The sequence below is a fragment of the Oncorhynchus tshawytscha genome, linkage group LG27 (genome assembly GCF_018296145.1).
Source record: "Oncorhynchus tshawytscha isolate Ot180627B linkage group LG27, Otsh_v2.0, whole genome shotgun sequence".
NCBI classification, from domain to species: Eukaryota; Metazoa; Chordata; class Actinopteri; order Salmoniformes; family Salmonidae; genus Oncorhynchus; species Oncorhynchus tshawytscha.
In genome coordinates, this window is record NC_056455.1 from 4,403,400 (window position 1) to 4,427,118 (window position 23,719).

At 45.8% G+C, this 23,719-nt stretch overlaps 2 protein-coding genes across 3 annotated transcripts in view; both read left to right on the forward strand.

The window, feature by feature from the left end:
- LOC121841058 overlaps nucleotides 1-23,719 on the forward strand; it is a 56,542-nt gene that overhangs the window by 12,289 nt on the left and 20,534 nt on the right. The window lies entirely within an intron of this gene.
- Nucleotides 22,959-23,719, forward strand: part of LOC112225905 (retinoic acid receptor alpha) — a 214,002-nt gene continuing 213,241 nt past the window's right edge. For both annotated transcript variants that reach the window (XM_042307230.1, XM_042307229.1), the window contains exon 1: nucleotides 22,959-23,203. The gene's annotated coding sequence lies outside the window, so the exon portion shown is untranslated. The remainder of the gene's footprint in view (nucleotides 23,204-23,719) is intronic.

Consider the following 23,719-nt stretch of genomic DNA (forward strand, 5'->3'; position numbering starts at 1 on the left):
TATTAAAACACTTTATGTTGGTCTATTCTTTTTTGGGACATTTATCTGTATTTGTGTGTATGTGTGATGTGTCTGTGTGTGTGCTAGGGCATAGAGGTCGCTCCAACCTTAATCTCAGAGCAGCAGAGAGCACAGCTACATCTGGAGCAGCAAAATTCTTCCTGTGTCCGTCTTCTCTCATTCACGCATGGTTGCCCCACCAACCCAACGCTGCCAAAGATGCTCTCTCAATCCACTGCAAGTGGGTGCCTTGCAGGCTTCACTCCATTTTGGGTAGGTCTTTGATGCAAGAGAAGAAAAGAGACCAGAAGAAAGGAGAGGAGAATACCCTCCACTCTGTCCTTCCCAAACCAGAGTAATAACATACCTGAATATGCTACTTGTTTCTTAACCATGGGCTGAGACTATGTTCCAATACATTTCATCTCTTTCTCCCTTTTCACCCTCCTTTCTCTTCCCTCCTCCCTCTCCCCCACTGTCCATGTTGTTCCGATGACCCTGAACCTCTCTTCCCTTTCCTCTTTCCCTTAACTCCCTCCCTCCATACCATTGCAATCACAACAAGCTTCACTCTCTCCCGTCTCTCCTTCCTTCCCCCCTCCCTCTCCCTCCCTCCCTCCCTCTCCTCCCTCCCTCCCTCCCCCTCCCTCCCTCCCTCCCTCCCTCCCTCCCTCCCTCCCTCCCTCCCTCCCTCCCTCCCTCCCTCCCTCCCTCCCTCCCTCCCTCCCTCCCTCCCTCCCTCCCTCCCTCCCCTCCCTCCCTCCTGTCCCTCCCTCCCTCCCTCCCTCCCTCCCTCCCTCCCTCCCCCCTGTATTTCCTCCCTCCCTCCCTCCCTCCCTCCCTCCCTCCCTCCCTCCCTCCCTCCCTCCCTCCCTCCCTCCCTCCCTCTCTCTCTCCCTCCCTCCCTCCCTCCCTCCCTCCCTCCCTCCCTCCCTCCCTCCCTCCATACCATTCCTCACCTCTCCCAGGACAACTGACTGGTGTGTGGATGTGGGCCAGATGGGCAGGGGATTTAGTTCTGCGACCCTTGACCTTAAACCCTAATCCCTAATTCCATCCGAGCATACTACAGGGCCTCGGAGCGACACTAATGTGGTCAAACACCGAACCATGCAGCCGCACCGTGACCACAGACACAGACACACACACACACACACACACACACTGTTAGAACAGGATGGGGTTATCTAAGGCAAATTGCTCATGTAATCGTAGAGGTCCCTAGATGTGTTTTGTTTATGTGTTGTAGAACTATAACGCATACTTCCTGTTGCTATGTCATCTAATCAGATTTAGGTTTATTACAGTTTATCGGGTTTTATAGGGTATGACATAATTATTGAATACTTTATATACTTTCAATGTCCAATGAAGGCAGCTATGCCGGAACATTGCTATCCTACAAATGGTTTTGATATTGAATACAGTAGTAAAGCAAACCAAATAGCCAAAGTTTATGACTGTGAAAATGACTGTGAGGGGATCAAATAAAATCCAATCAAAGTTTATTTGTCACCTGCGCTGAATACAACAGGTGTGTAGACCTTACAGTGAAATGCTTACTTACAGGCCCTAACCAAGAGTGCAATTTAAGTCAAAAATAGGTATTAGGTGAACAATAGATAAGTAAAGAAATCAAAAACAACAGTAAAGAGACAAGGAATAATAACAGTAGCGATGCCATATACAGTAGCAAGGCTATAACAGTAGCAAGGCTATAAACAGGCACCAGTTAGTCGAGCTGGTTGAGTTGGTATGTACATGTAGATATGGTTAAAGTGACTATGCATATACAATAAACAGAGAGTAGCAGTAGCGTAAAAGAGGGATTGCTGGCTGGTGGGTGGCGGGACACAATGCAGATAATCCGGGTAGCCAATGTGTGGGGGCACCGGTTAGCCGGGCTAATTGAGGTAGTATGTACATGAATGTATAGTTAAAGTGACAATGCATATATGATAATCAGAGAGGAGCAGCAGCGTAAAATAGGGGTTGAGGAGGGGGAACACAATGCAAATAGCCCGGGTAGCCATTTGATTACCTGTTCAGGAGTCTAATGGCTTCGGGGTAAAAGCTGGTGAGAAGCCTTTTGGTCCTAAACTTGGTGCTCCGGTACCGCTTGCCATGTGGAAGTAGAGAGAACAGTCTATGATTGGGGTGGCAGGGGTCTTTGACAATTTTCAGGGCCTTCCTCTGACACCGCCTGGTATAGAGGTCCTGGGTGGCAGGCAGCTTAGCCCCAGTGATGTACTCGGCCGTACACAAAACCCTCTGTAGTGCCTTGCGGTCGGAGGCTGAGCGTTTGCCGTACCAGGCAGTGATGTAACCGGTCAGGAAGCTCTCGATGTTGCAGCTGTAGAAACTTTTGAGGATCTGAGGACCCATGCCATATCTTTTAGTTTCATGAGGGGGAATAGGCTTTGTCGTGCCCTCTTCACGGCAAAGCCTGTGTTTGGACCATTCTAGTTTGTTGGTCAAACTAGAATGGTCCAAACGACACCAAGGAACTTGAAGCTCCCAACCTTCTCCACTACAGCCCCGTTGATGAGAATGGGGGCGTGCTCAGTCCTCCTTTTCCTGTAGTCCACAATCATCTCCTTAGCCCTGGTTATGTTGAGGGATAAGTTGTTGTCCTGGCACCACACAGCCAGGTCTCTGACCTCCTCTCTATAGGCTGTCTCGTCGTTGTCAGTGATCAGGCTTACCACTGTTGTGTCGTCTGCAAACTTAATGATGGTGTTGGAGTCGTGCCTGGGCATGTAGTCGTGGGTGAACAGGGAGTACAGGAAGGGACTGAACACGCACCCTGAAGGGCTCCAGTGTTGAGGATCAGCGTGGCAGATGTGTTGCTACCTACCCTCACCACCTGGGGGCGGCACATCAGGAAGTCCAGGATCCAGTTGCAGAGGGAGGTGTTTAGTCCCAGGATCCTTAGCTTAGTGATGAGCATTGAGGGCACTATGGTGTGAATGCTGAGCTGTAGTCAATGAATAGCATTCTCACGTAGGTGTTCCTTTTGTCCAAGTGGGAAAGGGCAGTGTGGAGTGAAATAAAGATGACATAATCTGTGGATCTGTTTGGGGAGTATTCAAAGTGGAGTGGGTCTAGGGTTTCTGGGATAATGGTGTTGTGAACCATTACCAGCCTTTCAAAGCACTTCATGGCTACAGACGTGAGGGCTACGGGTCTGTAGTCATTTAGGCAGGTTGCTTCAGTATTCTTGGGCACCGGGACTATGGTGGACTGCTTGAAACATGTTTGTATTACAGACTCAATCAGGGACATGTTGAAAATGTCAGTGAAGACACCTGCCAGTTGGTCAGCACATGACCGGAGCACACATCCTGGTAATCCATCTGATCCCACGGCCTTGTGAATGTTGACCTGTTAAAGGTCTACTCACGTCGGCTACGGAGAGCGTGATCACCCAGTCATCTGGAACAGCTGGTGCTCCCATGCATGCCTCAGTGTTGCTTGCCTCGAAGTGAGCGTATAAGTTATTTAGCTTGTCTGGTAGGCTTGTGTCACTGGGCAGCTTGTGGCTTTGCTTCCCTTTGTAGTCTGTAATAGTTTGCAAGCCCTGCCACATAAGACGAACGTTGGAGCCGGTGTAGTACGAATCAATTGTAGCCCTGTATTGGTGCTTTACCTGTTTGATGGTTCATCGGAGGGCATAGCAGGATTTCTTTTAAGCTTCTGGTTAGAGTCCCACACCTTGTAAGCGGCAGCACTACACTTTAGCTCAGTGCGAATGTTGCCTGTAATCCATGGCTTCTGTTTGGGGTATGTACGTACAGTCACTGTAGGGACAATGTCCTTGATGCACTTATTGAGAAAGCCAGTGACTGATGTGGTGTACTCCTCAATGCAATCGGAAGAATCCCAGAACATCCCCGTCTTTGATAGCAAAACAGTCCTGTAGTTTAGCATCTGCTTCATCTGACCACTTTTTTTCACTGGTGCTTCCTGCTTTAGTTTTTGCTTGTAATCGGGATTCAGGAGGATAGAATTGTGGTCAGATTTACCAAATGGAGGATGAGGGAGAGCTTTGTACTCATCTCTGTGTGTGAAGTACAGGTGATCTAGATTTTTTTGGTTGCACATTTAACATGCTGATAGAGATTAGGTAAAACTGATTTAAGTTTCCCTGCATCAAAGTCTCCGGCCACTAGGAGCGCCGCCTCTGGGTGAGCGGTTTCCTGTTTACTTATTTCCTTGTACAGCTGACTGAGTGCGGTCTTAATACAAGCATCCGTCTGTGGTGGTAAATAAACAACCGCGAAAAGTATAGATGAAAACTCTCTAGGCAAGTAGTGTGGTCTACAGTTTATCATAAAATACTCTTCTTCAGGCGAGCAAAATCTAGAGACTTAGATTTCGTGCACCAGCTGTTATTTACAAATATGCACAGACCGCCCCCCCTCGTCTTACCAGAGTGTGCTGTTCTATCTAGCCGGTGCAGCGTATATCCTGCTAGCTAAATATCCATGTCATCATTCAGCCACGATCCCGTGAAACATAAGGTGTTACCGTTTTTGATGTTCCATTGGTAGGATATCCGTGATCGTACCTCGTCTTATTTATTGTCTAATGATCGTACGTTGGCGAGTGATATTGACGGCAGCTTTCCCACTCGCTGTCTGCGGATCCTTATGAGGCACCCCGCTCTGTGTCCTCTGTACCTACATCTCTTTCTCTTGCCAATAACGGAGATGTTGGCCTTGTCGGGTGTTAGCAGTATATTCCGTGCGTCCTGCTTGTTGAATAAAAAATCTTTGTCTAATCCGAGGTGAGTGATCGCTGTCCTGATATCCAGAAGCTCTTTTTCCCCCGTAAAATACGGTGGCAGAAACATTATGTACAAAATAAGTTACAAATAACGCGGGAAAAAAACACATAATAGCACAATTGGTTAGGTGCCTGTAAAACTGCTGCCATTTCTTCCTGCACCATTTTATTATGTGTGGTTGTTTGGGTTGTGTAGTCAATAAGAGGGTCATTTGTGCCCACAGTGAGGCTGACAGGTGTATTTGGAGCATCATTAAAAATACTGTACATACTGTAGGTGGTCCCACACAAAACTGGGTGTATTATAGGCTAAAGGTATGATCAATTTGCCTATAAACTCCCAACACACACACACAAACATAAGCCACCCCCTCTCCCCAACACACACTCCATCAAACTTTCACTCCTCTTCGTTTACAAGCTTCCACCTAATTAGTGCCCAGGGTTTTAATTGTGGTTTACTGAGCTGTTGGCTTTTATAGGGCTTGTGAAAGGGATCTCTGAGGCTACGTTCCAAATAGCACCTTATAGGGCCCTTGTCAGAAGCAAGGCACTATGTAGGGGATAGGTTGCCATTTTGGACAGAACCAGAGTGTACTAACATGCCAAGTAGCTCCCACAGTCTCATGTCAGAACGAGACGTGTTTCTCCATGTTTCTCAAAGTGGTTAAGGTTAAGTTGAGTCATTAACTAAGAATTTGAAAGATTAGGGTTAAGTTTAGGCATTAACTCGAAAATCTTAAGGTTAGGTGTTAACTCCAAATGGTTAGGGTAAGGGTTAAGGATTGGGACAGGCTTAAAACAAAAATCTCAAAAACAAATTTCTATCGCTGGATTCAAACTGGCAACCTTGGAATCAGAAGCCAAAACCAAAACCTACTTGAAGGTAAGAGCTCTGACAATTGGCCCTGGTGGCCGCTTTCCACATCATCTCACATCATCTCCCGTCCTCAGACGTGGATGGACGTCGAATACTGACTTGTATCACCTGGCTGGACATGCAGCACAGCACACTGGCTTGTTGCTCATTTACCCTCGTTTACACACCCTGTGCAACTGTTGTGTTTCCCTTTGAGAAGACTTTGGTGGTGCTCATCTGTCTCTGTGTCTGAAAACATACTTGTTTGTTTTCCAGCTCCATGTGGACACACACACACACCACTCCAGTCACATGACCTAATACACACACACACACACATACACACACACACACACACACACACAGGACTGTTAGATGCCAGTCAGTCCTATTCAATGGCAGCAGAGCCTCCAGTATGTTTCCATGGAGTCTGAGTGATCAGGTTAGTCATTGTTATTGGTTCTTTCCACAATGTGGGTCAGCAGACAAGCAAAGCAAGACAGAGAGATGAACGAAAGACAGAATAAATGAAAGAGAGACACGAGGAAAACGAGGAAGAGCGGTGCCAGGTGTCCTCAATTATTCATCACTACCCCCTCTCCCCTCTACTTTCCTCCTTCTTCTATCCAGCCCCTCGCTCCATCCCTCCATCCATCCACCTCTCCGTATTTCAGCACCCTCATTATCTCTGTCATCACCCTCCTCTCTGCTTCCTCTAATGGGTGACGTGGTGCTTCTCTCTGTGACACGGCGATATATTCCATTCTAAGGGCTCCAGTTTCACCAGATTAGGTTCTCATCAGAGCAACGATGCAATGTGGGACAGAATGGAGGACGGAGGGGGAGCAGATAGACACAAGATGACAAAAGGATTTTGTGTCTGGAATGGAGTTGGTTTCACTTGCTGGGGATGGTGCCAGAGGAGAGGGGTTCTGCTATACTTTGACAGAAATATTCTTGCTGTGTAGGATAGTATGTAGTTAGAAATACATAATCATTTATGCCATTTGGCAGACACTTTTCTAACAAACAGCTTTTTACGAATAGGTGGTCCCTGGAATCAAACCCACAATTCTAAACATTGCAAGCATCATGCTGTGCCACCTGAGCTACAGAGGACCACACAAGATGTCGGGGACATCTCACGTCCTTCCTGTTAGATGGCTATTGTGTGATGTGCTGTCTTCTCGTGATCGGGTGACGTGCCAAATGTGAGAATCGAATTTCTAAAGCAAGAGTTTACTGCTTTTTCAGCATTTCATAATCATTCATTGCGGTTTGCATTCCAAAATACTGAAATAGAAGTCCTTTATTCATCTTAGAAACACATTCAGAGCGTAAATGCTATGGGCGTGGCTCACCCTAGTCCCAGCCCCAGCCTCAGCCACAGCCCCAGCTCCAATCCACCACGTGAGTCCAGTCTGTCTGGATAGATGTCCGTTGTCTGGGCTGAGGTGTCTGGGATCTCAGGAGGCAACGGGGTGGAGGCGTTACATTACACCACTACACTGCAGTACCGTACTGTACAGTTGGGTGCGTTAATTCTCTTCTTCCTCTCTCCCTCTCTAACTAAAGGGGCTTCTTTGGCATGGGAAACATATGTTAACATTGCCAAATCAAGTGACGTAGATAATATACAAAAGTGAAATAAGCGGTAAAAATGAACAGGGAAACATTACACTCACAGAAGTTCCATCTCTCTCCCTTTCGCTCTTTGTTTTTATATATCTCTGTTTCTATGCCCCTTACACCAAATAGTGTTTATCTTTCTCCTTCTCCCTCTCACTTTCACTCCCCTCATTCTCCTTTGCTCCCCTCTCTACATCCCTCTCTCACACTCCTTCCCTATCTTACTGCCTGAGCTCCCAAAAACTCCCTCAACCCTCCTACCCAGCAGCTCTCATTCCCTGCCCCTCTCTGATTCAGAGGGGTTGGGTTAATTGCAGAATTGCACATTTCAGTTGAAGGCATTCAGTTGTACAACTGACCAGGATTCTCCCTTTCCCTTTCTTTTCTCTCTCTCTCTCTCCATCGCTCCATCTCTCTTCCTCCCTCTCTCCATATCCCTCCCTCCCTCCATATCTCTTTCTCTCCCTGTCTTATTCTGTCATTCCCTCTTCCTCTTCTCCTCCTGCTTACTTGTTTCTGTCCATTGTTATTAGGCAGGGTAATGGGCCTCGATCCAGGGCTTTGTTCTGGCAGGCAGACCAGCGCTGCAGCTTCCAACTAGTACAGAGAGAGAGAGAGGAAGAGGAAGGAGGGAGAGGAAGAGGAAGGACAGATAGAGAGGGAGAAGGAGGGGGGACACAGAGAAAGGGAAAGAGAGAGATTGAGATGAAATGAGTGAGTGAGTGAATGAGTGAGCACAAAAGAGCGAGAGAGTGCGATAGGAGCAGAGAGCGAGTGATTGAGAGAGAGAGAGAGAGAGAGGGCACTTGAGTTCATAGCTCAAGGGGAAATCAATCAGCTCATTGTGTCCGCCCTCTGTGCAGTCGACTCACTCGCATTCTGCTCCCTCTTTCCCACTCTCCCTCTCTCCTCTCCTTCCTCACTCCCTTTTGGCGTCCCTTATGACTGTAATAAAACAGCATTGTGTTTGTTATTACGCCCATAAAAGAACAATATGTGTGTTATCATGCCACTAAATCATGCTAATAAAACCACCACAACAAAACAAGCTACAATGCCTACGGCAGTAAAGTTAGGTTAACTCTCAGGGATTTATAAGCTGCATTTATCCCACTTCAAATCCCTGCCAATATCTGCTACAGAGGGAAACCTTCCAACCGCAGGCGGTATTAGGTGACATTTCAGAGCAAACATGCGATGTATATGCGCATTGAGCATGGGAAATGCGCTCTACAAATTAAATATCATTAGGGTTTCACTACAAAGCTATTGTTTGTCTCTGATTTTTCTCTGATCCTTGACATGGTCAAATAACTCAAGCATATATTGGTCACTTTTTTTCTGATTCGGCACACAGAAACTGGAGGCCATGAGTGACTTGGTCAAAAAGAATGGCCCCAATTGGCCTATAGGGGGCGCTGTTATTTAAGCAGACACTCAAACCCTCATACCCATATCTGTCGCAGCGTTTGACCTAGAGACTTGAAACTGTGTATGTATAAGACACACACTTGACGTCAGTTGTTCACATGCATTCAATAAAGATTTTGCATGTGTGGAGAATAACATGCTTTCATCTGACGTGTGAAACAGCATTTTCACATCTGAGAAACCTTCACATGTAAAATAAAAATTGAATTTGCATGTTCACGTGGCAATTTCATGGTATCACATGTTGAAATTTGGCATCCACATGTTGTCACGTTTATTTAAACATGAGATCAGGTTTTCACGTGTAGTTTCATGTTATCGCATGTAACCACATTAACTTCAAACGAGATCACAAAATTGTTGCTGCATTCAAACATTTGCCCCACGGTACCTATCGATGTACGTCGATACATGCTAATACTTGAAAATGCTTTCAAAAATCTCCTTCTCATGAACCATACATTCGATTGACTCTAAATGTGGCATGTACATTCAATGAATTAGCCTCCAATTCCTTTGAGAATGATGAGTTGCTGCATTTAGAGTCGCCACGCTACACCCCTATAAGAACTGGACCAATGGACATGACATTTGGTATGTAAAACCTTGTGTTTGTGTCATTAGCTGTGTAAACATAAAGTCACTGCAACCTTAGATGGCTGCACCAGGCTAGTTGGTGGCACTATAGACGTCATTGGCACCAGTGGCATAATAAATTGACATCCTGTAAGAATTGAACCATAATGTGTCTTATTTTCACCTTTGTCACACCTGCTCCCGCTCCCCCTCTCCGGCGCTCGAGGGTGCCAGGCTGCCCATCAATACGCACACCTGTCACCATCATTACGCGCATCCGCGCTTCATTGGACTCCCCTGGACTCCATCACTGCCTCCTCTATATCTGTCCATTCCTCAGTTTCACCCCCGTGTCAGCGTTAACATCGTTATGTTTCCCTTGTCCAGACGCCGTCCGGGTTTTGTTTCATGTCTGTTATTGATGAAATATTCACTCCCTGTGCTTGCTTCTCGTCTCCCGGCGTCTGTCCTCACAACCTTGTTGTGTCTGCACAAATTGGCTTGAGAAACTCTGGAGAATCCCAGTTGCCTTATTAACTAATGGTGTAGGTCCGTGGTGGCTGCTGAGGGGAGAACGGCTCATAATAATGGCCGAAACGGAGCAAATGGAATGGCATCAAACACCTGGAAACCATGTGATACCATTCCACTCATTCCGCTCCAGCCATTACCACGAGCCCGTCCTTCCCAATTAAGCTGCCACCAACCTCCTGTGGTGTACGTACCTACCTGTAGTGTATTTCAATGTGCATATTACAATCAATACAAATCCTAAACCCTACCAAATTCCCACCATAACACAGGTAACTACACAATGGACACGCTCAAAAGGATTCACAAGGAGTCAAGAACAAAACAGTTAAGAGAACAATTCTAAAAACCACAAATCATATTCAAACCATATTTGGTATGTAGACATAACAAATTCATCTCTAATGACGTTAACAAAGTACAGTCCCAGAATTCAAAGATGACCGCAATTTACCAATGCACGAACGCTGAAATTATTTCACAAATCTTAACATAAACCATAAGTCAAATTGACCTCAGAATTGCTATACCATTACATTAAGTCATGACCTTAAAGATGATTGCCTGCTGCATTCAAAGATAACCAACATACAGCACTAGACGAAACTTCTCTTGTGTCATGCTTAGTATTGAGAGATAAATGGTGATGTTTTTACTGATTGGACATAAAGGAAAATGGTTATATCATGTAGGAACTATCTTTGTTTTGCTTTGTTATCCAACTGATCTTGTGTCTTTTCTGTCATCCTGTGAACCGTTAATCGCAGCTATATATTTTATTATTATTATTATAATTTCCTCGCTTTACCAGCTATTTGCAGGTGCTCAATTCCTTACCTACTACTAAAGAGATTGAGGGCTACAACTAGTCAGTTAATTTAGTTTCAGTCATTTCTCTCATACGGTTGCAGTATTTGCATAATTACCGTAATTGCAACATGTGACAACCAATGGCAACCGACAAGGGACCATGTGAACCTACATGCTATTGCCAAGCAAACAGAAATAATCCACAAGGTCAGTGAGGCTGAATAGGGAATACATGTTCCTGTTCAGGTTGTGGAAAGGTACAGTCTGTATCTAAAAACAGTCTGTATCTAAAAACATTCCCCTCCTTCCCCCTCCCTCCCTCCCTCCCTCCCTCCCTCCCCCTCCCTCCCTCCCTCCCTCCCTCCCTCCCTCCCTCCCTCCCTCCCTCCCCCTCCCTCCCTCCCTCCCTCCCTCCCCTCCCTCTCTCCCTCTCCCTCTCTCTCTCTTTCTTCAGGTCTGGTTCACTCTGATGTATGATGCCCACTCAGGTAGAAAGAGACACAATTCCTCCATGGTCCTCCCTCTCTCTGAAGTGCACATGGAACACCACACGCACACGCGCACGCACACACACACACACACGCATGCACGCACGCACGCACAGACACACACACACACAGACACCAGACATACCTTACCTTTTCTCGTTCAGCTGACAGGGGAGAGTGAGGGAGACAGAGAAATAACGATAAAAACAATAAACAGAGGAAAAAGACCCACATGCTTCCCTCCAAATCTCCCACTAACTTCCCCTCTTCCCCTAACTGAAGCACCTTCTCTGGGTTACATCCCAAATAGCAACCTGTTTAAGTGCACTACTTTTGATCAGGGCACATAGGGCTCTGATCAAAAGTAGTATGGGCCCTGGTCAAAAGAATGCACTAAATAGGGCATAGGGTGCCATTGACATTGGAGCTGAGGGGTTAACTGTGTCAGCGCTAGCTTCCACATCTGGGAGTGATTTGAAACATTCCACATGGCTTACCACATGCTTTCAGATGGGCTCAACCCCACCAAGCGGCTTGCACTGCGCTGTCCAGAAATGCTGGAAAAATGATGTATCTTTCTCAACGTGTGTTAAAGAAAATTAACTGGCATAATGGCCTCTGGCTTTGTGTATGTGTGTGTGTGTGTGTGTGTGTGTGTGTGTGTGTGTGTGTGTGTGTGTGTGTGTGTGTGTGTGTGTGTGTGTGTGTGTGTGTGTGTGTTAGTCTGTGAATGTTACTGCCAGGGCTAGAGTCCGCAGTAGAGTGTTAATGTTAAGAGCGTTGTAGTGGCAAAAAGGGGTAATTGGTGTGTTTGTGTGTGTCTGCATGCCTCTATGTGTGTGTGTGTGTGTGTGTGTGTGCCTCTGTGTGTGTGTGTGTGTATGTGTGTGTGTGCGGGTGTGTGTGTGTGCGAGTGTGTGCGCGGGTGTGTGTGTGCGGGTGTGTGTGTGTGGGTGTGTGTGTGTACAGGTGTGTGTGTGTGTGCGAGTGTATGTGGGTGTGTGTGTGTGTGCGGGTGTGTGTGTGTGCGCTCAGCCGCACACACTCACACTCACACAAACACACACATTTCTCATTAAAAAACTCCACACAATACAGACAGTTCATGCACATACACTGAGTGTACAAAATGGCTCTTTCTATGACAGACTGACCGGGTGAATCCAGGTGAAAGCTATGATCCCTTATTGACGTCACTTGTTAAATCCACTTCGATCAGTGTAGATGAAGGGGAGGAGACGGGTTGAAGACAGATTTTTAAGCCTTGAGACAAGTAAGACGTGGATTGTGGTATGTGTGCCGTTCAGAGGGTGAATGGGCAAGACGAAAAATATTTAAGTGCCATTGAACGGGGTATGGTAGTAGGTGCCAGGCGCACCGGTTTGAGTGTGTCAAGAACTTCAGCACAGCTAGGTTTTTCCCGCTAAACAGTCTCCCGTGTGTATCAGGAATGGTCCACTACCCAAAGGACACCCAGCCAACTTGACACAACTGTGGGAATAATTGGAGTCAACATGGGCCAGCATCCCTGTAGAACGCTTTTGACACCTTGTAGAGTAGATGCCCTGACCTTTTGAGGCTGTTCTGATGGCAAAAGGGGGTGCAACTCAATATTGGGAAGTTGTTCCTAAGAATTTGTGAAGACTGTGAAGAAAAATTGCGCCAGAGGGGGTGGCTGCCGTCTTATCGGCTTTTAACGAACCATGCTATTTTTTTATTTTTTTTGCGTTGTTCGGTACTTGTTTTGTACATGATGTTGCTGCTACCGTCTCTTATGACCGAAAATAGCTTCTGGACATCAGAACTGCGATTACTCACCTCAGATTAGACAAAGAGTTTTTCTTCAACGAGTCGAACGGGAGGGAGATACTACAGACACCCGACCAGGTCCAGATCCCGGGCATTCGCTGGAGAAGGAAACTGAGATTTTGCTGAAAAAGATCAGGGTGCCTTGTGAGGATCAGGCGATGAGTGGCTAATCTGCCCTTGCCTTCCGTCCTGCTAGCTAACGTTCCATCGCTGGCAAATAAATGGGACGAACTGAAAGCACGTATATCTTACCAACGGGACATTAAGAACTGTAATATCTTATGTTTCACCGAGTCGTGGCTGAACGACGACATTAAGAACATACAGCTGGTGGGTTATACACTCCATCGGCAGGACAGAACAGCAGCCTCTGGTAAGACACGGGGCAGGGGCCTATATGTAAACAACAGCTGGTGCACGATATCTAAGGAAGCCTCAAGGTTTTGCTCGCCTGAGGTAGAGTATCTCATGACAAGCTTTAGACCGCACTACTTACCTAGAGAGTTTTCATCTGTATTTTTTGTAGCTGTCTACATACCACCACAGACCGATTCTGGCACTAAAACCACACTCAATGAGCTGTATACCGTCATAAGCAAACAGGAAAACGCTCATCCAGAGGCGGCACTCCTAGTGGCCGGGGACTTTAATGCAGGGAAACTTAAATTAGTTTAACCTCAATTTTATCAGCATGTTAAATGTGCAACCAGAGGGAAAACATTTCTAGACCACCTTTACACCACACACAGAGACGCATACAAAGATCTCCCTCGCCCTACATTTGGCAAATCTGACCATAATTCTATCCTCCTGATTCCTGCTTACAAGTAAAAATTAAAGCAGGAAGCACCAGTGACTCGGTCAATCAAAAAAGTGGTCAGATGAAGCAGATGCTAAACTGCAGGACTGTTTTGCTAGCATAGACTGGAATATGTACCAGGATTCCTCTGATGGCATTGAGGAGTACTTGAAAATAAAAGAGAGCCGAACACTCTAGGAGCTCAGATGCAAAAATGTCATTACCAAACGTTTCGACAGCCAAGCTGTCTTTATCAGGGAGGAGTACACAACATCAGTCACTGGCTTTATCAATAAGTGCATCGAGGACCTCGTTCCCACAGTGACAGTACATGCATACCCCACCCAGAAGGCATGGATTACAGGCAACATTCACACTGAACTAAAGGGTAGAGCTGCCACATTCAAGGTGCGGGACTCTAACCCGGAAGCTTATAAGAAATCCTGCTATGCCCTCCGACGAACTATCAAACAGGCAAAGCTTCGATACAGGACTAAGATCGATTCGTACTACACCGGCTCCGACGCTTGTCAGATGTGGCATGGCTTGCAAACTATTACAGACTACAAAGAAAGCACAGCCATGATCCGCCCAGTGACACGAGCCTACCAGACGAGCTAAATAACCTCTTTGCTCACTTCGAGGCAAGTAACATAGAAACATGCATGAGAGCATCAGCTGTTCTGGATGACTGTTTGATCACCCTCTCTCCAGCCGATGTGAGTAAGACGTTTAAATGGGTCAACATTCACAAGGCCACAGGGCCAGACGGATTACTAGGACGTGTACTCCGAGCATGTGCTGACCAACTAGCAAGTGTCTTCACTGACATTTTCAACCTCTCCCTGTCTGAGTCTGTAATACGAACATGTTTCAAGCAGACCACCATTGTCCCTGTGCCCAAGAACATGAAAGTAACCTGCCTAAATGACCAGCACTCACATCTGTAGCCATGAAATGTTTTGCAAGGTTGGTCATGGTTGGTTCACATCAACACTATAATCAAAGAAACCCTAGACCCACTCCAATTTACATACCGCACCAACAGATCCACAGACAATGCAATCTCTATTGCACTCCACATTGCCCTTTCACACCTGGACAAAAGGAACACCTATGTGAGAATGCTATTCATTGACTACAGCTCAGCATTCAACATAATAGTGCCCTCAAAGCTCATCACTAAGCTAAGGACCCTGGGACTAAACTCCTCCCTCTGCAACTGGATCCTGGACTTCCTGACGGGCCGCCCCCAGGCGGTAAGGGTAGGTAACAACACATCCGCCACGCTGATCCTCAACACGGGGGCCCCTCAGGGGTGCGTGCTCAGTCCCCTCCTGTACTCCCTTTCCACTAATGACTGCATGGCCATGCAAGACTCCAAAACCATCATTAAGTTTGCTGATGACACATCAGTGGTAGGCCAGATCACCGACAACATTGGGACGACCTGACCGTGTGGTGCAAGGACAACAACCTCTCCGTCAATGTGATCAAGACAAATGAGATGATTGTGGACTACAGGAAAAGGAGGACTGAGCACGCCCCCATTCTCATCGACAGGGCTGTCGTGGAGCAGGTTGAGAGGTTCAAGTTCCTTGACGTCCACATCACCATCAAACTAGAACGGTCCAAGCATACCAAGACATTTGTGAAGAGGGCACGACATAACCTTTTCCCCCTCAGAAGACTGACAAGATTTGGCATGGGTCCTCAGATCCTCAAAAGGTTTTACAGCTGCACCATCGAGAGCATCCTGAAGGGTTGCATCACTGCCTGGTATGGCAACCGCTCAACCTCCGATCGCAAGGTACTACAGAGGGTAGTGCGTACGGCCCAGTACATCACTGGGGCCAAGATTCCTGCCATCCAGGACCCATATACCAGGCGAAGTCAGGCTCTAAAAATTGTCAAAGATTTCAGCCATCGTAGTCATAGACTGTTCTCTTTGCTGCCGCAAGGCAAGTGGTACCGGAGAGTCAAGTCTAGGTCCATGAGGCTTCTCAACAGCTTTTACCCACAAGCCATAAGACTCTTGAACAGCTAATCAAATGGCTACCCAGATTATTTTCAACGCCCCCACCCCCTTCTACACTGCTGCTACTCTCTGTTATTATCTATGCATAGTCACTTTAATAACTCTACCTACATGTGCATATTACCAGAATTACCTCGACACCGGTGCCCCCACACATTGACTCTGTACCGGTACCCCCTGTATAGAGCCCCGCTATTGTTATTTACAGCTGCTCTTTAATTATTTGTTATTCTTATCTTGAACAGATTCTATCCCCAAGCAATAAGACTGATAAATAGCTAACAAAATAGCTACACGGACTATCTGAGTTAACTTTGTATCCTCACCCAAACATAATATGCACACACATTTATGCTGACTCACACATGCACACCCACTTATGCTGACTCACACATGCACACCCACTTATGCTGACTCACACATGCACACCCACTCGCATACAAGCTGCTGCTACTCTGTTTATCTTATATCTGATGCCTAGTCACCTTACCCCTATGCATACAGTGCATTTGGAAAGTATTCAGACCCCTTACGTTTTTTTTTTTTTTTTTTTTTTACATTGCAGCCTTATTCTAAAATGGATAAATACACACATATATATATATATATATATATATATATATATATTTGCCTTTTCTGTGATATCCAATTGGTAGCTGCAGTCTTGTCCCATCCCTGCAACTCCCGTATGGACTCGGGAGTGGCGAAGGTCGAGAGTCATGTGTCCTCCGAAACACGACCCCGTCAAGCCGCACTGCTTCTTGATACACTACTCGCTTAACCTGGAAGCCAGCCGCACCAATGTGTCAGAGGAAACGGCGTACAGCTGCGACCGAAGTCAGCTTGCATGCGCCCGATCCGCCACAAGGAGTCTCAAGAGAGCAATGGGACAAGGACATCCCAGCCAGCCAAATCCTCCCCTAAACCGGACTGGGCCAATTGTGCAACGCCACATGGGTCTCCCGGTCATGGCTTGCAGCGACACAGCCTGGGATCGATCCTGGGTCTGTAGTGTGAAGTGCCTTAAACCCCTGCGCCACTTGGGAACCCCTTTGTTGCAGCCTTATTCTAAAATTGATTAAATAAATTCAAATATCATCAATCTACACACAACACCACACATTATGACAAAGCAAAAACAGATTTTTATAAAAAGCTCGAAATTGAACTCAGGTGCATCCTGTTTCCATTGATCATCCTTGAGATGTTTCAACAACTTGATTGGAGTTTATTTGTGGTAAATTCAATTGATTGTACATGATTTGGAAAGGCACACAACTGTCTATATAAGGTCACTTAGTTGACAGTGCATGTCAGAGCAAAAACCAAGCCATGAGGTCGAAGGAATTGTCTGTAGAGCTTTGAGACAGGATTGTGTCGAGTCACAGATCTGGGGAAGGGTACCAAAAAATGTCTGCAGCAACTCGGAAGCAACTCTTCAGTAAATGGCACATGACAGCCATCTTGGAGTTTGCCAAAAGGCACCTAAAGGACTCTCAAACCATGAGAAACAAGATTATCTGGTCTGATGAAACCAAGATTAAACTCTTTGGCCTGAATGCCAAGCATTAAGTCTGGAGGAAACCTGGCAACATCCCTATAGAGAAGCATGCGGGTGGCAGCATCATGCCGTGGGGATGTTTTTAGCTGCAGGGATTGGGAGACTCGTCAGGATCAAGGGAAAGATGAACGGAGCAAAGTACAGAGAGTTCCTTGATGACAACCTGCTCCAAAGTGCTCAGGACCTCAGACTCAAGCAAAGGTTCACCTTCCAACAGGACAACACGCATAAGCACACAGCCAAGACAATGTAGGAGTGGCTTTGGGACAAGTCTCTGAATATCCTTGAGTGGCCCAGCCAGAGCCCGGACTTGAACCTGATCGAACATCTTTGGAGAGACCTGAAAATAGCTGTGCAGTGATGCTCCCCATCCAACCTGACAGAGCTTGAGAGGATCTGCAGAGAAGAATGGGAGAAACTCCCCAAATACAGGTGTGCTAAGCTTGTAGTGTCATACCCAAGAAGACTCGCAGCTGTAATCGCTGCCAAAGGTGCTTCAACAAAGTATTGATTAAAGTGTCTGAATACTTATGTAAATGTAATATTTCAGGTTTTTATTTTTAATACATTCAAAGATGCAGTCGTCCTTCTGAACTGAGATGCAGGACTGGAAGGAAACTGGTTAGGGATGTCACCATGATTGTAAGGGTTGCGGAACTGTTGGCAGTGAAGTCAGAAGCAGGAGAGCAGAGATAGGGAATAGCCGGAGCAGTTTAATTATAAAACCCACAACAATACAAAAAGAACCTACATGGGTACAAACAAACAATTCCACACAAGGACATGGGGGGAACAGAGGGTTAAATACACAACAATTAATGATGGAACTGGAAACCAGGTGTGTAAGAAAACAAGACAAAACAAATGGAAAATGAAATGTGGATCAACGATGGCTAGAAGACCAGTGACGCCGACCGCCGAACACCGCCCGAACAAGGAGGGGAAACGACTTCGGTGGAAGTCATGACAATGATGCCATTGATTATTTTAAAACAGCTCAATGGCTGTTATACGAGAAAACTGAGGATGGATCGACAACATTGTAGTAATTCCACAATAATGACCTAAACGACGAGTGAAAAGAATAATACAAAATGTTATATACACAATAAAAAATATTCCAAAAACATGCATATGTATGCAACAAGGCACTAAAGTAATTTTGCAAAAAAACACAGCAAATTAATATACTTTTTGGCCTAAACACAAAGGCTTATGTTTGGGGAAAATCCAACACATCACTGAGTAATTGCCTCCTTATTTTCAAGGATCATGGTGGCTGCATCATGGTATAGGCCTACTTGACATCGGCAAAGACTGCAGAGTTTTTAATTATGAAAAGAATGGGATGTAGCTAAGCACAGGCAAAATCATAAAAGAAAACCTGCTTCAGCCTGCTTTACACCTGACACTGGGAGATGAATTCACCTTTTAGCAGGAGTAAAACACAAGGCCAAATCTACACTGGAGTTGCTTACCAAGAAGACAGTGAAAGTTCCTGAGTGGCCAAGTTACAGTTTTGACTTAAATCTGCTTACAAATCTATGGTAATACTTTAACATTTATGTCTAGCCATGATCCCCAACACCTTGATAGAGCTTATATTGCATAATACAGGTGTGCAAAGCTCTTATGAAACATACCCAAGAAGACTCAGATGTAATCGCTGCCAAAGGTGATTCTAACAGGTATTGACTCAGTGGGTGAATACGTATTGTCACGCCCTGGCCATAGAGAGGCTTTTATTCTCTATTTTGCTTAGGCCAGAGTGTGACTAGGGTGGGCATTCTATGTTCTTTTTTCTATGTTTGTATTTCTTTGTTTTTGGCCGGGTATGGTTCTCAATCAGGGACAGCTGTCTGTCGTTGTCTCTGATTGAGAACCATACTTACAGTAGGGCAAAAAAGTATTTAGTCAGCCACCAATTGTGCAAGTTCTCCCACTTAAAAAGATGAGAGAGGCCTGTAATTTTCATCATAGGCACACTTCAACTATGACGGACAAAATGAGAAAATTAAATCCAGAAAATCACATTGTAGGATTTTTAATGAATTTATTTGCAAATTATGGTGGAAAATAAGTATTTGGTCAATAACAAAAGTTTATCTCAATACTTTGTTATATACACTTTGTTGGCAATGACAGAGGTCAAACGTTTTCTGTAAGTCTTCACAAGGTTTTCACACACTGTTGCTGGTATTTTGGCCCATTCCTCCATGCAGATCTCCTCTAGAGCAGTGATGTTTTGGGGCTGTTGCTGGGCAACACAGACTTTCAACTCCTTCCAAAGATTTTCTATGGTGTTGAGATCTGGAGACTGGCTAGGCCACTCCAGGACCTTGAAATGCTTCTTACGAAGCCACTCCTTCGTTGCCCCGGCGGTGTGTTTGGGATCATTGTCATGCTGAAAGACCCAGACACGTTTCATCTTCAATGCCCTTGCTGATGGAAGGAGGTTTTCACTCAAAATCTCATGATACATGGCCCCATTCATTCTTTCCTTTACACGGATCAGTCGTCCCGGTCCCTTTTCAGAAAAACAGCCCCAAAGCATGATGTTTCCACCCCCATGCTTCACAGTAGGTATGGTGTTCTTTGGATGCAACTCAGCATTCTTTGTCCTCCAAACACGACGAGTTGAGTTTTTACCAAAAAGTTATATTTTGGTTTCATCGGACCATATGATATTCTCCCAATCTTCTTCTGGATCATCCAAATGCTCTCTAGCAAACTTCAGACGGGCCTGGACATATACTGGCTTAAGCAGGGGGACACGTCTGGCACTGCAGGATTTGAGTCCCTGGCGGCGTAGTGTGTTACTGATGGTAGGCTTTGTTACTTTGGTCCCTGCTCTCTGCAGTGTCATTCACTAGGTCCCCCCGTGTTTTTCTGGGATTTTTGCTCGCCGTTCTTGTGATCATTTTGACCCCACGGGGTGAGATCTTGCGTGGAGACCCAGATCGAGGGAGATTATCAGTGGTCTTGTATGTCTTCCATTTCCTAATATTTGCTCCCACAGTTGATTTCTTCAAACCAAGCTGCTTACCTATTGCATATTCAGTCTTCCCAGCCTGGTGCAGGTCTACAATTTTGTTTCTGGTGTCCTTTGACAGCTCTTTGGTCTTGGCCATAGTGGAGTTTGGAGTGTGACTGTTTGAGGTTGTGGACAGGTGTCTTTTATACTGATAACAAGTTCAAACAGGTGCCATTAATACAGGTAATGAGTGGGGGACAGAGGAGCCTCTTAAAGAAGAAGTTACAGGTCTGTGAGAGCCAGAAATCTTGCTTGTTTGTTATTGACCAAATACTTATTTTCCACCAGAATTTGCAAATAAATTCATAAGAAATCCTACAATGTGATTTTCTGGATTTTTCCCCCCTCATTTTGTCTGTCATAGTTGAAGTGTACCTACGATGAAAATTACAGGCCTCTCTCATCTTTTTTTTAATGGAATATCTACATAGGCCCATTATCAGCAACCATCACTCCTGTGTTACAATGGCACATTGTATTAGCTAATCCAAGTTTATCATTTTAAAAGGCTAATTGATTATTAGAAAACCCTTTTGCAATTATGTTAGCACAGCTGAAAACTGTTGTGCTGATTAGAGAAGAAATTAAACTGGCCTTCTTTAGACTAGTTGAGTATCTGGAGCATCAGCATTTGTGGGTTCGATTACAGGCTCAAAATGCCCAGAAACAATGTCAACAGTGAAGAGACGACTCCGGGGATGCTGGCTTTCTAGGCAGAGTTGCAAAGAAAAACCATATCTCTGTCAAGTGTCTGTATCCCTTTGCCCGTCTTAATATTTTATTTTTATTGGCCAGTCTGAGATAAGTTTTTTTCTTTGCAACTCTACCTAGAAGGCCAGGATACTGAGGGTCGCCTCTTCACTATTGACGTTGAGACTGGTGTTTTGCGGGTACTATTTAATGAAGCTGCCAGTTGTGAGGCGTCTGTTTCTCAAACTAGACACTCTAATGTACTTGTCCTCTTGCTCACACACACACACACACACACACACACACACACACACACACACACACACACACACACACACACACACACACACACACACACACACACAAATAAGCACAAATACACATGCACTTGCTTACGGCCACATCTGTGCTCAAGCCTGTGCTCCTACAGTCCCAGACAGATTAAGGAGAGGAAGGCTTAGACCAGGCAAAGACACCCATCTGCTAGTTTCGTCTCCGTGGCCCATAAACCTCCTATCTTTCTGCCTTGGGATGCTCAGTTTCCTGTCCCAGGAGACACAAACACACACTCTGGATCCACTAGACCTAGGCTGAAATACTATTTGAAAATCATTCCAAATACTAGTTGGGCTTGTTTGAGCTTATCCTGGCGTGATTGAGCCAATAGAAACATCTCCAATGTGCAATTGACGTCCACCTGACACTCCAGGTTCAAAGTCTTCCACAGTTCAAATAGTATTTATACCCAGGTCTGCAGACACTCTCCCTGGAACCTGCGCCGGCCAGCCAGGCCATAGTGCTGTGTGGATAAAAGGTCCTGGCAGTCTCCTAGCAGCTGTCGCTCTCCTCATACATCTTGGCAAAGGGAGAGGAGAGGAGAGAAGGGAGAGATGAGAGAGGACACCCAGCCAGGGATGCCTGCCCATGGCACACCCTGTCCGGCAGTAACAAGTACGGACTGGACGGACCCGTTGCGCTCACTTCCATCTCAGGAATAGATTGGATTGTAGCCCACTACAGTCTGCCATAAACAGAGGAGAGGGAGACCAGGCGAGGCCAGGAGAGGAGAGAGGAAGACACTAGCCAGGATGAGTGTCAGAGGAATCATCTTTGAAAGCCCCTTTGAAAGATTACATTGTGGGCGAAAGAAACAAGGAGAGAGAGAGAGATGTCTAGCAGGAATACTGTAGCGTAGTCCCTTAAAATGAATGGCGTCAGGGATTCCTGGGAGCATGTGCTGTATAAGCCCTAGCTGGATCAGGGTCGTATCCCTTCACTTGTCAGTCAAAACGTTGGACTGGGAGAGAGAGTGGGGGATGTGAAGACGGGACAGTTCCCAGGAGCCCCTCCTGGTTGGCAGCCAGGCCCCATAAAAAATGCCTGTTTTCCATCCTTGCTGAGAAAAATGGATTTTACAGGCATGTTTGATCAGGGGGAATGGGGGGGCTCTTAGATTGTACACTAAGAATTTGGTTCATTGACAGTTGACACAGATAGGATTCATTCTTGATGAGAAAAAAAACGAAACCAATCTCATATAGATAGTGACATTGATGCCACATTTATATTCTAAACAGCATTACACGTAATGTCTTCGTTTGATTATGAAAGGAATATTATAAACATTTGGTGCGTGTTGCACTTCCAAAGTCCTAGTTAGAAGAGCAATAGTAGGCTTCTCAGCAGGATGGAGTTTTGATGTACAGTACAGCTGATTCAAATAACCACCTCATCATCAAGCTTAGATTATTTGAATAGCTGCGCGGTGCTAGGGCATAAACAAACAAATGTGCACCCCAGGGGGGCCTCGGGACCGATTTTTGCGAAACCCTGCTGTAGATGACATAATTGACATGGTAGATATGAAACGTGGGAGTGGACTTCTCTAGGCTGGCCAGTGTTGTGTTTCCCGAAAATGCACGTGACCGCAATGGCTGCTGCTCTCTAAGCCTTGCATCCATTTGCGCGGCTCCGTGAACATCAGTTTCTTTGCAGAAAACTCGCAGAGCTCTTGTCAGACTCGCACCGTCTGACGAAGCAGACCGTCCTATACCGGGCCACTCCTCGTCTAAGGACTTCGGAAAAGAAGCACAGGACAAAACATAAACGGCTCGGTTCGGGACTTCCACCAACCAACACGTCGGTAGGAGGAGTCAACAGGTATTGACTGGCTATTTATATAGGCTACTGACAATGCGGTTGATCGGACGTGTGACTGGTAGACCAGATTCGGTAGAAGCCTCTACACCGACTAAAATCCGCCTGGTAGTCGGTTAGTTCGAGGGGAGAGTTTAACGTGGTGTTTCAATCTGTGTGCTGTCACGACTCCGTTTTCCTGTTCTGTTGTGCAGAAATATCAAACCGAAGCTTTAGCCAGCCACATCCCGCCATTGTGTAAACTGTTAAAATGTCATTTGTTGCGAGCCTTGACAGTTTTATATAGGCTGCCGCTACAATGTAACAAGCTTTGTCCATAGATGGAATCGTTGCACAGTGTGTGCTTGTTCAAGCCAACACCTGTCTACAAGGTTTTGTGCAATTTTGTTTCAAAATTGAACGATTTAAAAGCTTGAAAGACATTTTTGAATGTTTAGATGGCACATTTGATGGCCGCTCGAAACAGTTCTCAAACAAATTCACTGTCAATGGCTGTCATGGGGTGACGTCCGCTTTTTC